Source organism: Typopeltis vanoorti, chromosome 7 (assembly GCF_054136105.1).
Source record: "Typopeltis vanoorti isolate ZY-2024b chromosome 7, IOZ_Tvanoo_1.0, whole genome shotgun sequence".
Classification (NCBI taxonomy): Eukaryota; Metazoa; Arthropoda; class Arachnida; order Uropygi; family Thelyphonidae; genus Typopeltis; species Typopeltis vanoorti.
The window spans coordinates 18,471,030-18,486,921 of NC_143555.1; the positions used below are offsets into that span (position 1 = coordinate 18,471,030).

The 15,892-nt window shown below is 35.5% G+C and overlaps 1 long non-coding RNA gene across 1 annotated transcript; it reads left to right on the forward strand.

Moving 5' to 3' along the window:
- Positions 1-3,447: 3,447 nt before the first annotated feature.
- Positions 3,448-13,479, forward strand: LOC150104521 (uncharacterized). The gene is made up of 2 exons (XR_016548575.1): positions 3,448-3,734; positions 13,151-13,479. It is a non-coding gene; the product is annotated as an uncharacterized LOC150104521 (long non-coding RNA).
- The last annotated feature ends 2,413 nt before the right edge of the window (positions 13,480-15,892 follow it).

The window sequence follows — 15,892 nt, forward strand, 5'->3', positions numbered from 1 at the left end:
TACGATTTCGGGATCTAAATACGCCTTTTTTATTTCAGTCAAAGCTCATCATTCGATAACAAAAGGGATGTACAATATGTCGCATTCGTTGCTCTAAAATTAAAATTTGTGATTCATTTGATTTTTATTTACTGTTAAATTTATGGATTACTTTCAAATACTATTTTTTGTTGATTTAAATATTTCATATCTTTCCATCTTCATTTATTTTTCTCGATTTTTCATTAAAATGCCATTCATTTAGTAAACAGTGAGTTTATTCCTTGGAATTGTTAGAGTAAAACCATTATTAATAAAATTCAAAAGGTACGAGTCTGTTTCAGACTCGTATGTGTCTGAAACACTGATGTAATTTAATAATATAGAGGAATTGCATTTAAACCGCAGTCTCCTGTTAAACAGTAGATTAAGTTATTCAGAACGAACCAGAATTTAATCCCAAAATCCACCAAGTAGCTCAGGTCTAAAGCCGAAATATGGCACATAAAAATATGGCTTATTTGTGTGAATTCCACCCATGGAAGGTTGCACACCTATAGAACATTAGTATTTTGAGTGGACTAAGAATTGAATAATCTTAAAACCTTGCACTCAAAAAAATAAAAATATTCAAAATATTTTTATGAGGCTGAAGTTCCAATTCAACCATCGGTGGAATTGGAACTTCAGCCTCATGGTTGACGAGTGGATACGCTATCTGCTCCGCCAGCCAGGTTAATTAAATAATTAAAAGATAAATGCGCATTTTATTTAAATCAGGTCTTACTGTGTTGACCCAGATTTACATAGAAGTAAATTATGCAATATATATATAGTAATGAAGCTTTAAATATGTGAAGCGTGGGAAACTGATTTCGTGTAATTACAAATAAATGAAAGTTAGTCAAATGTTTCATTACGTGTCTCATGTAATATTCAGTTTATTGAAAATTTAATTTAAGGTGCTGTCTTATAAATTCAATTTTCAAGTAATAATATTCTCAAATTTCAATGCCATAATTATTTCCAGAATTAAATACATTTTTTCTTTCTGCCTTTTGGAAAGAGTTTTAATCACATAGCCGAACATATACTATCTACTAATAACTGTCCGGACACTAGCAATTTAAAACTGTTTTCAGCAGGCGAACCTAATACCTGGTATGTCCACATTTGTCTTTGATCACCTCCTGCACCCTTTAAGGGAGGCTTTCCACCAATGTGCGACAGACATCAGGTGGAATTTATCTCCATTCCTTAATCAAATCAGCATTGAGTTCAGCACAGATCGAGGACGTGTTGCTTTGGCCCTCAATCTCAGCTCCAATTCTTCCCACAGGTGTTCGATGGGGTTGAGGTTAAGACTCTGCAGAGGCCAAAGCAGTCATTTAACATCCATCTCTTCATACCGTTCCATAATAACAGCTGCGATTGTGGCGTTGTCTTGATAGTAACTAAAAATATCACAGTGTAGGCAGCACCTGATTATCCAGAATATCAAGGTACTGAGCTGCCTTCATGGAACCACGGACAATGACCAGTGATCCCACTCCAAATCAGCTGAATACATCCCACACCATTACTCCTCCACCACCGAATTTTACTGCGAGTAAAATTCGGTGGTGGCTTGTTACCACGTCATACTGTGGTAACAAGCGTTCACCAGGCTGCCTATATACCACACCCTTCCATCAAACTGGAAACAGATGAACCTCGATCCATCGCTCCAGAGTACCGCTATCCACTGGTCAACTGTCCAATTCATAAGCTCTTTGCACCAGGCCAGACGAGTCGGCTTGTTCGTTATTCGGCTTGTGGGCCGCTGCTCTTCCATGGAAACTCATTAAATGAGTTCTTTTGGTACAGTATTAGTGCTCACCGTGGTGTTACTGGTGCTCTAGCTCATCACGGAACCGTTTACACACCATCCTGTCAGTCATTTTCAGAGACCGCCCTGGGTGTTTTCACATCTGTTGATCACATCGCCTACCGTTGATTTTGGATGCTCCAGTTGAATAGCAATGACACGTATGGACGTGCCAGCAATGTGCCAGCCCACGATGACACCTCTCTCGAAGTCACTGAGTTCACATTGTGTTACAATACCACCTGATACGATGAAATGCTGCTTCCTACTATCTGTACACCGGTTTTTATGATATTAAAAAACCTGGAATTTCCATAACTTCAAATAACAGGGATGTCCGGACAATTGTTGATGTGTATATCGGTGGATTCTAAAGCATGTTGAAGAATGCTAGAATATTTTCTCTATGAATCTCTACAGATTATTCTCTAAATTGCGAAATTATAAGATGTAAAGTGAATAACATTTCTTAAAAGAAAAAAAATCTGGCAGATTTTTCAATGCTATCCTATATTACAGGATAATCTGGGTGATAATTTAATTATTTCCGTCATCGCACATGGTCGCAAAGTATTTTGTAACAATTTTAATCGTTACATCTAAAACGTGCATTAGCGACATAGAGTATATTTAATTTCAAAATAAAAAAAAAAGATAAAAAAGGAAATAAAAGTAAAAATAAAAAGTTAACCGTACATATAAAAACACGTATTGTCATCATTATTTGTTTTCGATTCCGAAAAGAAAATCAGTAACAACCTGATAAGCGCAGAATGTCAAAAAATTCATTTCTTCATTATTTTTTCCCCTCGTACAACTCCTATGCTAGCACAGGATAGTGTTGCTTTTAGTATGTTCCAACGAGCCCCAATTGATGGAGCTGTAGGCGAGGAAAAATTATTTCATCCTTGCAACGCAACGGTCACAATCCCGTTGTGGCATGCATTTCTAAAAGATTGAGAATGGCTTGAGAAATTTTAGGACGACGAATCTGGGTATGGACAATGCATTTTTATTTTAGTGAGCGATTCATTTTGTGTGTGCGTGTGAAAGAGGTTTGCTTGCAGAAAAAAAAGTAGCACTTCAGAAAGTATCCTTTTTTTGGTCAAGAATAAATAAAGCTTCACTTTATTCATGCTTTTTCACACGCAAGCAAAACGTATGTGCACGTTCTTTATACGATTCACATACTCAGTTTCTTAATGTACGAATTTGTTCCAATTTTGAAAATGACTGTAGTGAAAAGGGAAAATTATAGTACTTGCTATTTAATTCTTAACTTGCGAGAGAATAATTATTAATGGTTACAAAAAGTATCATTACACAAATGTATGCTTGAATTAATGTCTTTTTATCATTCAGCACGTACACGTGTCACTTTTATCCTTGAAGACAATGCACTTCAAGGAAGGATGCAGCTCCCTTTTTCTTGTGAACTGGTAGACAGCAGAAGATCCTCCCTTTCTGTCATTTGAATCGCAATGTCCTTGGTTTATCTTTCGCTAAGCACCTATATGTCCACAAGGAAGATAAGTATCGTGCGTCACTCACTCATCCGATTTCTATTGTTTTTCTTCCTCTTATAATGTAAAGGTCGATTGAAATTCCAAGAAGTTGAATAAGAAAGCGCTATCATAAAGCCAGTCTCACATCCTTCGACAGTGCATCCGGGAAGCGCATGTTATCCTTATCTCGTCAGTGCATTATATATTTAAGATAAGAAAACAGCTGAACTCGGAAATTTGGGTTTCTGATCTACAGGGGACAAGTCGTGTCGCGCCAATTAATACAGCACATCGAAGCGCTAAGAAGAAAATGCGCCTTTCCGTTTTCTTAATCGTGGCGGTCTTGGCAGTGAGTGTTGTCGCTCAGCCTTACCTCTCTCCAGGTAAGATATTTCCGTAGTCATATTTATTTAAACCAAAGCCCCATCATTCCCCAACAGAGAAAACTGCTGTTCACAGATAATGTAAGGGCTTATCAGAATCCACAACTTTCTTAAGATAATTTTTCAAAAAGCCATTGCGTCATTTACAATATCCATTCGACACTTCGTTCACAGAAATGGCAAATGTTTTTGTCTGGGAAAGCTTTATGCGAATAGGTGGGGGTTGTGCTGCGCCAACACCTTACTTAACCATCGAACCGGTCTTAGCGTGTTTGTTTACGTGTCAATAATTACATGGATGCGAACTGTCCATCAAAATCGATATAACATTTGGATACCACTGAAGTTACATGAATATAAAGATCGTAATTTTTGAAATGTTGTATCCTTCTGGTTGTTTGGGTGGAAGCCTAAATAGATCTGTGCAAGATCTTCTCGCGTACCTGAATAAATTGCAAGTCGAAGCAAATACTTTCCTTGCATTTTACTTTCAGAAACAGTGAAGAGATCTGAAGGACTACTCGAAAATGTATCTGCAGACGAACGTTAAACGAATAGATATGAAAAATATGAAGGTGAATTATTTTGCGCTCATCGGAACATCATTCACGTTAGTAACATTGCGAATTTGTCTACATATCCTGGATTCACTGGAGATTTATATTTCTAATAATATTTCTGCTATCATTCAGCAAATGCTTTTTTTTAAATGAAAAATAAGAAAGATAGGGTTTCAGTGTTTTGTATTTACACCATTAGTCGAGGCCAGCGTATTATGTAAGTTGCTCGTGTCTTTATGGACGGTTTTATTGTTTCTCGTTAAGGAAATACTCCGTATGAAGCCAACTGAACTTACCTTCAGTTGATAGAAAGAAGGAAAATAATGCACTATTGAAACATACGCGAAACAGCTCCACTGAAATGAAGTCAGTTTGATAAGGGAATTACTAGAAACCGATTGAGAACTAGAAATTCGTCAAATTTGTTGAATTTTAATAAAAATTTAGTAGCATGTTATAAAGCACGAACATGAATCGAGCATCTCAAAATAATGATTTTCATAATTACTCCACTTTTTTTTTTTTTGTCCTATGATTTTGGGTTTTGATATATTTTAACACTAATCTCAGATTAGTACATGTGCACAGATGATAGACACAATGGGGTAAGTTGACGATGACTTCTTAGGAATTTTGCGAAGCACACTTAAATATCAATAGTCAGCAAAACGTTGTTATTAGACGAGTTCTCTCCCCCCACCCCACCCCAGTTATTATTTGAATTGAGCAAAGTAATCTGACAACATCCGCTTTACATTATTATGCAAAACAAATATTAAAATGAAGTTAAAACCAACACTTTTTGTAGAATCGCATAACGACAATTTCAAGGATTGTACTACAACTCACGAAAATTTTGAAATCCTTTCTCCGTTCGTTCCCTTGACCATGGCATGCAGAGCTATTAAGAAACATAAAATGGACTTATATTCCCAACTCTTGGACAAAGACGAACTTGAAATGTCAGTATGCATAGAATAAAATAGCCCTCTGAAAACGCCCTTATTCATAAAAGATTCAAAACGTCTTATATAAAATAGCGCAGCACAAGAGTCTCCCAACTAATACCTTCACATAATTATAAGACGACACATTTACATCTTGATAGAGATAATCCTGGTTTTCTTTATCAGTCTGAGAACAGTATACTGATATACTGACAAGTGCAGGATACCAATAAACTGTAGAGGACTTTCTTTTTGGATGACGCAATTTGAAGGATTTGGGGGAGGGGTCAATGGGCGGGATTGGAATCGAGTGGCAGAATAACCATAGCAACTGACATTACCGTATGATAGATGTTATTTTTAGTACTTTGTTTTTTAAAAAAATATCCTTTGGCGTTATCTGAGCTCACTAGTCATGGAACAATATGATAAACGTTTGTTATATATGCTTTGTTTTTTTGCATTTACAAAATATTTTAACCTGTCTAAAATATTAACTTTAAATATAATTTGCCTCCGTACTTAATAAAACTTTTTTTTTTTTTGCTTTAAAGATACAAAAATGTATTTAGTTTTGTGTATGTACAGCTAACTGCTTTTGCTGTACGGAATTATTTAAATTAATAAGAGTTAGGAACTTGATAGAAGGAATTTAAAATTTTGTAAATAGGATCTCAGTTTAAATTTATCGAATAGTTTTAATTTTGGTTTTAATATTATCATTCACAGGAGGAAAATCAGAACCAAATGTATGAGCTAAAAACCAAGTTACGAACGCGATGCTTTCTGATACACCTGCGAGATTTTCACAAAAGTACCGCAACTCCAGTCGAATATGTTTTTTTTTTTTTTGGGGGGGGGGGAGATAACGCAAATTTACGACACGCATCGCAATAGCTCTCGAATTGAAATAAACAACGAAATATGAACACTTGAAAAAGTCAACTTTGGACAATTTCAAACTTATCGTATGTAAACAAACATGAGTACCCTCTAATCTAACGTTCATCATATGCGTATAACTGCAGTGTGGTCTATTTTTCTTGGCAGCATTCAATTATTCCTTAACTGATTGGATGGACTCTGATATCTCGAATCCTTACAAAAATCAGCTGATGTATCTTCAATCTTGCTTAAAGCAGATATCTCGCTTATAGGAGCAAAACGTGTCGAAAGTCTATTTTGCGATAACTTTGCTCTGGTTGGGTGAAGTATAATAAAATTTAATATCTACGATATACAACAGCATGTCCATAACGTTTAGTTTTCGTTGCAATCGAATCACAATATGTGGCCAAGTGATTCAAAATGATTGCAATAAAGGCGCAGCTGAGTGGAATTTAATGAAAATCACCATGTAGAATATCGTAACGACTTAATTCAAAATTTGAAAAAAGTTGTACTAAATAATTGTTGTGACAACGAATGACATCGGATAATCTGAAAACTGCAAAGCCTTTATTAAAATGATTGATTTGAAACTGTTTCGAATGTATTTTCAATCCTTAGAAGTCACACTTTCCTAATTTTGATATTTAAATTATTCATTACGGATGTTAGTCAGAATACTTCAGTTCTTGCTTTGTTTCCTGGCGCTCACGTGAATTGTTAATAAACTTAACCGGCGTTAGTAAGGTGGCAGTGTCATAGTGATTTCTTTCTATATGTTTGGGGTCTGTGACACCCCACCTTACCCACGCCGGGTTGCGGTCGGCTGACAAGTTGGTACAGTGATTAGAAGAAAGGCAAGTGACTTGAGGTGACCTTAATGACAAATAATCTTTATCTTTTCCGCTATTCTATATGATACGGTTCACATCTGTATCACGAAAACAGCAATCGAATTAATAAGAACGACTGGTATAGAATTGTATATATTTACAACCATCTGTAAATGCATATTTTCATAAAAATCATCGACAGGTTTTGCTACGGTTGATTTATTATAAAACTGATAGCTCTCCATGCTTTAAATACCGATTCCAAATTTCAATAAGATCCATTTATCAGAGTATGTTATGATAATTGTAAAGTCATGAATTAGAATCACATTGCTTTTAAGGCAATAGTTTTTAATTCTGGAAGTATTAAAAATATAGAGGATACTTTTTATCTTAAGTTTAATATGTTTTGGAAAAAAGACAAACATGTTTGTTATTCTTGTAGTATCCATCTGAATCATCTTTCTCTGGAGAATAATGTATGGTGGCTGCGAAGCCGGGAACCCTACGTTAAGTAATCGATAAATAACTTGACACTTTTGATGCATTTTTGCATTACGTCATCATGTCGTGCAAGTGGATATTAGCTGAGCATTAGCGGCACTTGGATTCTTCTTCCATTGCTTCAGATATGCGTCATCTTTATTGTTTAAGATGGTTTCATCTCTTGGACTTAAGTCAGCAAGATGGAAAATAAAGCAGTTAATTAAAGCGAAATACTGAACGTATTCTCGTAAACAGATTTCGGATGTTTGCAGCGACTACTTTAAGTGCTTTCTTAATGTCTCGTTTACTGTGGCGTGGTGATTATGGGAACATGCACTTTGCGTGAGGGTAAACTAGATAAATACTCGACGATTAACGCGCTAACAGTTGTTCTTTTAAGGTAACTTGGCGTGCAGAGCACGAATTGATGCATTCAAATAGCGTGCCATCGTAAACGATGAGTGGAATCCCATCTGTACAGCAAAAGATAACTAATTTGAGAAATGCAGCAGTTACAGCGTTCAAATATTTTTTGTTGTGGTTAGCAAATATTCGCAAGTCCATTAAATCTTTCCCATGTATATACATGAGATTAAGCCGAAATTGCATGCAGTATTCCGTATTTTAATAGACGAACTAAATTACGTAGGAGGAAATTTTGTAGTTTGCAATTACTTTTCCCTAGCATATTTACATGCTCACATTTAACATTTGCATTAGTTAATGATATATAGCAATCGAATTTATTTTTATATTTTCCGCATGATTTATAAGATCTTATCAATTATGCTAATAATAGTGCATTAGCATAGTTTCCGAACAATGGATAGCGAACTGTTCTTGGCTCGCAAAGTCATTTGGGACCAGTGGGTAGTTTGACAATTGAATCGTAAGTCATCTTGATTCGTTTTTAATTATTATTAACCAGGGCCGACTCTAGGCTTGGGCACAAGAGGAACCTGCCTAGGAGCGCAATGGCTTTTGGGCGCCAACATCGTAAAAAAATAGTATTAAGGAGGACCAGATAGTCGAAGCGTTGTGGCACGAGCAGTGCCCCCCCCCCCCTCAAGTGCTCTATACGCACTTTTTTGGAGGCAATAACTATAAACTGCTTTTAACAATAAAGAATTTTATTAAGCATGTCTTCTCTTACAATGCGTGGATAAAACTGGCCTGGGGGGGGGGGGGCACAAACCCTCGAGCCTGCACTGACTGTGGCTTACAAATATTTCTTAAATTTCAAATAATAATGATCAGTGCACAGAACGCTATGCCGATAAAACTATAAGTTACCTGAAGCAAGTTAGTTGCAACAGGAGAGCTGGAAATGTTGATAACCTTGACTTTGCAAGGTTATGACAATCTGTAAAATAGAATGCAAATAAGTCGGGAGGTGCTTCTTTAAGTGATTGTTATTGGAATTATGGCCGAAGAAGCCACCATATTATGCTCATCGTTAGCGTCAATCTCCTTATTTTTCGGAATGAAAAATACAAGTTTCCGGGAGGCAGAACTATGATACCATCCTATGAGACTAACTCATTTTCAGTACAGAAATGTTTATAAAAACACCTTCAACATAAAGAAAACCAAATTCGAAAGCGGATCTTTACAATCATAGAGCAAACGGTACTGGGTACCAGAGCAAACAGGACCAGGGGCGAGTCGCCCCTGGTCTTGTCTGCTATAATATTTAATTTTGTTATCAACAATCCTATACAATTCTCTTATTTTGGATAAAAAATAATAAAAAAAAAATCCATCTTGTAGCACTTAGGAGAGCGAAGGACGCTATCAGTACTGTGTTTACCACAGTGTCATCTTGCTACGCGCACAAGCATATATACACGTCATAGTGAGATGAGAGCTATTAACGTAGTGTGGCACTTTACGTAGCGCAGTTCCACTGTTGTTTATATGTAGTTTGCGCCAGTAGTAGAGTGTTCATAGTGCTTATCGTGTTTACTCCGTCTCTTTAAATATTTGGATTTACAAATTACAATTAAAGGATTTAATTGTAATGTCCAAGAATTTTAAATCCATTCCTTAAATTACAATTAAAGGAATGGATTTTATTTTAAAGTAATTTTGAATTATACTAAACTATATAATTTTATCGATAATAAACAATATTTTTTCATGTTAAATTTTTTTTTTTAAATTTTTACCATAATTTTGATATTTTATCCAAACACGTATACACTGTGTTTGGATAAAACACAGTGTATACGTGTTATCCAAACACGTGAGAAGAATCTCTTCAAAATACAAAGTACCTCTTCGTTACTTTATCTTTACAACGGAAGAGTATCAATTGCGAATTTGTGCAAAATCATATTGAGCTACATTTATCGAGGTTGATGGGCAAAGTAGTTTAGATTCTTCTGCAGAAACACGTAGCACTTTGTGCATAAACAAGTCCGTCAAAAGCAGCTCCTACAAATCGACAGATTAAAATCTTGCACAATTTATGTGTAGCAGCCTTTGAAGGGCATACTTATCTAGCAACAAGGGAACGTGTCCGAGTTTTCTGGTAGCGCAAGCAGACCTGGTAAATGTGCTTAGCGATTCATTACTTTACATCATACCTATCAGTGCATTATAGATTTGCACTGATAAAAAAGCGCTTGACAAATTTACTTAATGATTTATTAGTGACTGATTATACTTTAATACGGATATGTTTCTAGGAATCCGTCTTTAATATCTACAGAAACTAACTGCAAACATACGACCTTTCATCAGTCTGTTTATTCACAGTTAAATATGAATTGCTCAGGAGAATTTCGCTGTTCTACTAATTATCATCATGGTACTTAGCGCAAGCTTCTCACCGCAAACATTTCAATTTAAATGATCAAATTGCAAGCCAGCATAATAAGGAACAGTCCGGTAAGTAATTAAGGACGTAACATCACCAAGAGAAATATCGTCAGTTTAATTACGGAATAAATGAACTTCACTTTCAACGTTAGAACGTAATTTAGTTAGCAACTAGAATGTTCAATAACATTTTTTGGAAGTTTATATTATGTTATACACGAGTCTTAGATAAGGTATGAAATCTCGTGGAAGAATTAATTCGATAAATAGCTATTACATAAAATACATTACCTGAAAGATGTCACTAGTATTATTTTCTCCCTTACTTTCATTGCAAATGGTAGATTGTTCGGTAGCTGCAATATTCCGTTCTACTATACGTCAGTATTACAGACTGAATTAACTAGCCTAACTTCCTTACTCACCCAAGTTTTGTTAAATTTCTGCTTTGAAATGTGTCACTAATCTCTGAAAATTACCACGCACATCAAAGAAGTGTTACCGTCTATTTCGATATTTTCATTCTTCTTACCCCTCACTGAAGTTAATCGTTCTAATTGCGCATGCTCTGCTGTCTTTTACTAAATTGTTTCCAGCGCGTGACCCCTATGAAATTTGCATCTCGTGCAACGTTAAATGTTCAAAGTTAGCTTTGTGCTTTAATCTTCTGAACATAAATCTTTAAGCATACGTTTAATAATGAAACTGAAAATCAAAAGAAATATTTCAAATGGAAAATAATAATTTAGATTCATTACTATGGAAGATTACAAAACACTTATACAAATTAGCATTGATATGTCAGCTACTAATATCTTCCTTAGATACATAGTTATATGATACAAATTTATGAATATGAATTCGTAGACAAATGTTATCAATGAAATAAAACGATATTAAATAATATATTTTTTAATTTTTTTTTTACAAAGTAGGTAAAAAGTAGTTTGCTTTTTAAACTTTAAGAAAATTGGAAAATAGTCTAGAGTTGATGAAAATATAATATAGTTCACCCACCTTTTCTAGATCTATTCTTGGCTTGGTGCCAAGAATAGTCGATTCATGCTGAAGGGGAGAAAGAAATGAAGGATGGACGAATTGGTCGCCAACATGCGAAATCACGTGCTTTCTTGTCTGTCGCTGTACTAGTACTAGCTTGATTTTTGTTGTTCTCTTTTTGCATTATTTTTTTATTATTAATTTGTATGATGGATCCAGTACAGTCAACAAGTTCTATTGTTACACGTTTCAGTAGCTCTTGCGAAAGAATATTGAATAATGTGCTGACATTCTGCGAAAAAGAATCGTCAAAAGGCCGTCTTCTTGTTCCCCTTTCTCAAGTCATAAAATGCAAGTGCAATATTGCGGGCGTATTGGGGTCGACTGTTAAAAGAATTCGTAGGGAATCAAAAGGTGAAGGTAAGCCAAAATTTAAATCTCCTAAAAAAAAGCGTCAGAGAAAGAAATCCATCGAAAACATAGCTTTGAATGATTTTGATGTAGACGTTATAAGAAGAGCTATTCACGAATTTTACGTGGTCGAGAAAAGAGTGCCAACTGTTCCGAAATTGATTCCTGTGCTTAAAGAAAAAATTAATTTTCCTTGGAAAAGAAAAACTTTAAGGAAAATAATTCATGATATCGGATTTTGTTTTGAAAAGTCCTAGAATAAAAGGAAACTTATCATGGAGCGAAGTGACATTGTTTTATGTAGAACGCAGTATTTGCACGTATTAACACTCTACGTACATTTTTCCAACTGTTATACAAGCAAAATAGTTACACTTTAAAAACAGCAATGTTCGTAAAAGAAAAGCTAAATTTTCCGACTTGTAATAATAAACAAACTCAGTTTGTTTATTATTACATCCCAGAAGACAGACTGATTACCCTATTATCGGAATGGATTCTCCTTTTTCTGACATGCGCAGAAGTGTCGAGGGACCTCAAATCGGTGGGCGAACTATACCCATAAGCTATCGATTTCTTTCAACATATTTTAAAGTTTCAGAGACCTTTTTACATTTATTTTAATTTACTATGCGTATTTATTTATTTATTTATTTATTTTCCGGTTTCTACCTTTATTGAGATCCCATCAGTGGGAGACTGGTATATGTGGTGTATGGGTAATATATGATTTCTGCATTACTTCAACCTTGGTATCTCTTCTGGGTCTAGATTCCACTGATCATCATGCGTTTCAAGGATTTAGGCCTAGCATGGCCTGTTCTGGCCTTAGACGTCATTGTTGAATCGTTTAAGAGGACGTCCTGGTTTTCTTTTTCCTAGTGACTTGTACTTTAAGGTTTGTTTTGGTAATCTTTCTGTTACTAAATGAATGATACCTCATTAAAGGTCGAAACCGGTCTGGGCAATGGCCCTTTCCATAATGCATAGCATTATAAAGATTGTGTGCTTCGCATTATGGGATATTAAGGCAATTGATGTTAAGTCATTAGCCTCTATATATACAAGTAACGCAGTTGCGAAGTGACTTAACGCGCAAACTTTATTTGCTTACACTTGGATAAAGGATGAAACCAAGAATATAATTTCATGGCAACTTTACTTTATAATAGGATTTCTGCAGTCAATTTTTGAACTTGTTGGGTTGAAAACCAGCGTTTTCTGCTGGGAAAAAAAAAACTTTATTTATTAACAAAAGGTCTAGAAAAAGTTTCTATCCTCGGAGAATAAAACCAAATCTATAACTGTTTTGTTTTCGATGTAGCATCGTAGAGGTTACGAGAAACAACACAAAAGACATGTACTGTGAATAAATTTTAAAAGAAGAATCAGTACAATATTACATGAATCATCAATTAGTTTTAATTATTTATTTTGGTGCTAATAATTATTTCTTATTCCTTGATTAGGTTGCAAAGAGGGAGAAGAATTCAGCAGGTGCGCATCGTGTCCCAAAACCTGCGAGAACTGGCGTTCTCCTTACAACATCTGTAAACTGCCATGCACTCCCGGATGTCAATGCAAGCCAAATTTGTATCGAAATAAAGACGGCGAATGCGTACCAGTCAATAAGTGCTTCTGAACTCGCCTGGCATTGAACAAACTCCTGAGTAGCAGTAAATGCATGCAACAGAGCTTTGTAATCTATAAAATGATATTGTAATATTCTACTTTAGCGCGGCCTTGTATCAAAACTGTTTCGGCACCTTTTTTAAAAAATAAAATAAAATAAAATATATTGATGTGTAGTTCTAAAAATGGGTACTTGTGACTAAAGAATGAAAGCCTCGGCTTTCATCATTTTATAAACATTTAGCACCTGTTTTGATTTTTGATTTTACTCACAAATATGCTAAATCTATATTGGTTGGCGATGGTTGTTATATACGGTGTATTGCGAAGAACTGGGGATTACTAGTTGCTAGCTATTTGTAAAAATAGCTAGCAACTAGTAACTAGGGGGCGAGTTGAGTAGACGATTTGAGAATACACACTACGCATTGCATACGAGCTATGACTGAGCATCTTCAATGATCGCCAATACATGAAACCCATGATCTCCTCTGGCCCTGCTCGGGCAAACGAAGTAGCGCTTGATACTCCCGAGCACTACTTCATTCGCCTTGTATTCACAGTGGCCGTGATTCCCGAGGGCCAGATGGTATTCCCACCTTATGTGACCGCTAATTAGTACTATAGAAATAGAAGACACAACACAACATAAATAAAAAAAAAAAGAATTTTAATTAGGAAAAGATTTTTGAAAAATTTTCCATTGATTTTTTCCATTTTTGGGGAAAGGGCTCCTTGCCCCCCCCCCCCCTGGGTGCGCCACTGACAGGGAGCATCATTCATTTTAAACTTTTCGACGGACTTTGGAATATAATTGTTTCTTAAGATGATTAAGGTCCACTGGTAATCTCTGCACAGTTGGATCTTAATGGACGAGTTGTAAGAGAGAAGAATGCCTTAGGCACAGTTGCGGCTCACGTCACTGAACTGATTTTGACAATTTATTTCTCGACTATTTCATTACTTCATCTAAAAAATAAGCGATATCTCATCAAAGACATCTGATATGTAAAAGAACTTTGCCAAGTACCGGGGAGCAGAGGTTTGGCTGCAGTATAACAGCGAAAACTTGGCAGACATTATTCTTCTTTGAAGGTCAAGTAATACCATGACAGGAACAAAAACAACATCAATGGCTATTAAAAATAATAAACTAGTTTCTGAACTGAAGCCAACTTCCTGCATCCACAGTATCTCGGTTTTTTACAGATGACGTAGCATAAAAGACATCAACAATGAAAACACAATTCGACTTCCATCACTTAATATATTTACACTTTTGTTTTCAATTCCTGTTATAAAAGGCGATTTTGAGTCGCAGTTTCGTGGTTGCTCATTGAAGTGCTAAGAAAGTGAACAATCTAATTTAGAAAAGCAAGAAACGCTACATCACAATCAAACTTAGATATTTCTTTTTCTTCATTTTTATAAGAAATAATTGCCAGAGCTTTGAAAAAAAAATGCATATGATCTAAAACTGATTCTCAATTGCATAACCGTTTATTGCGCAAAATTTTCACTGGGCAACTTCGAAATTTTTGGAATCCTTTATTGCAGAAAAGCAAACCAAACAACACTTTGACTACCAGTCAGTTTCGACTCGCTTACAATATGCTACTCGATCATATCAGACAGCAAAGCGATAACGGGTGACTTTTGACTGCTTGTGAACCTAGTCGTATACGAGTTATCAAGCTGCAGGTGATGCATATATAAATCTCCGAGGGCATCTCAGTGATTGGCTGATAGGAAAAGTCATCGTTTCTGTCGGGAAAGATAAACTGAAGAAATTTTACACTTCTAGCGAGTGATTACGTTTGACGTTCAACTTTTCTTTTTAATCAGAAAAGAAAATGCTTCCGGGTTTACTGATAGGAGAAGAATGGTTCTCTAAGACTCGCTAATGTCGTGAAAAAAAAATTCATTCACGTTACTTATGATTCATTTTCAGAGATTCTGGCACAGTTTTCGGTAGCAGTTGTTGTTTTGAAATATACGGTGAACCAAGCAGGTATCGAGGAATTATCTGAGAGATAATTTGTTGAAATTATATATAATCGATAAATCATTCTATGCAAGTGCAGAAGCGAATTGCTTTTAACAACAAATAAGGTTGCACAGAGAGAATATGATAACACTTTGGCAATCTCTGTAGGCCAGGCTGTAGGGAAATGAAGTAATGCATAAAACATAATGCAATATTGGAGAGAGAGATCATAAAAGGTAGCAATCTGGTTACCTCTGAAAAAGCACCTTCATTTGTAAAACTAAATTTAAATTTCGTGGTGCATTTTTCCTAACATTTTCCTATTTTAAAGAAAAGATGGATCGCTAGCGGATGCATGAAATTGCGATCCTCACTTTAAAAACATAAATATTTAAATTTCGTGTTCTTGAAATGCGTTGCTTGCTATTTTCATGAGTTCCAAAATCTTTCCTATTTGTAAAAGGTCGCATCGCTTAGTGTATTATGGCGACTCCCTTTCCTTAACATATTTGCATACTAAACAAAAAAACAGCGATGATCTTGGCGAATCAATGCTCAGAACTTTTCTCTTGCCAAGTTTTATTATTCTTCT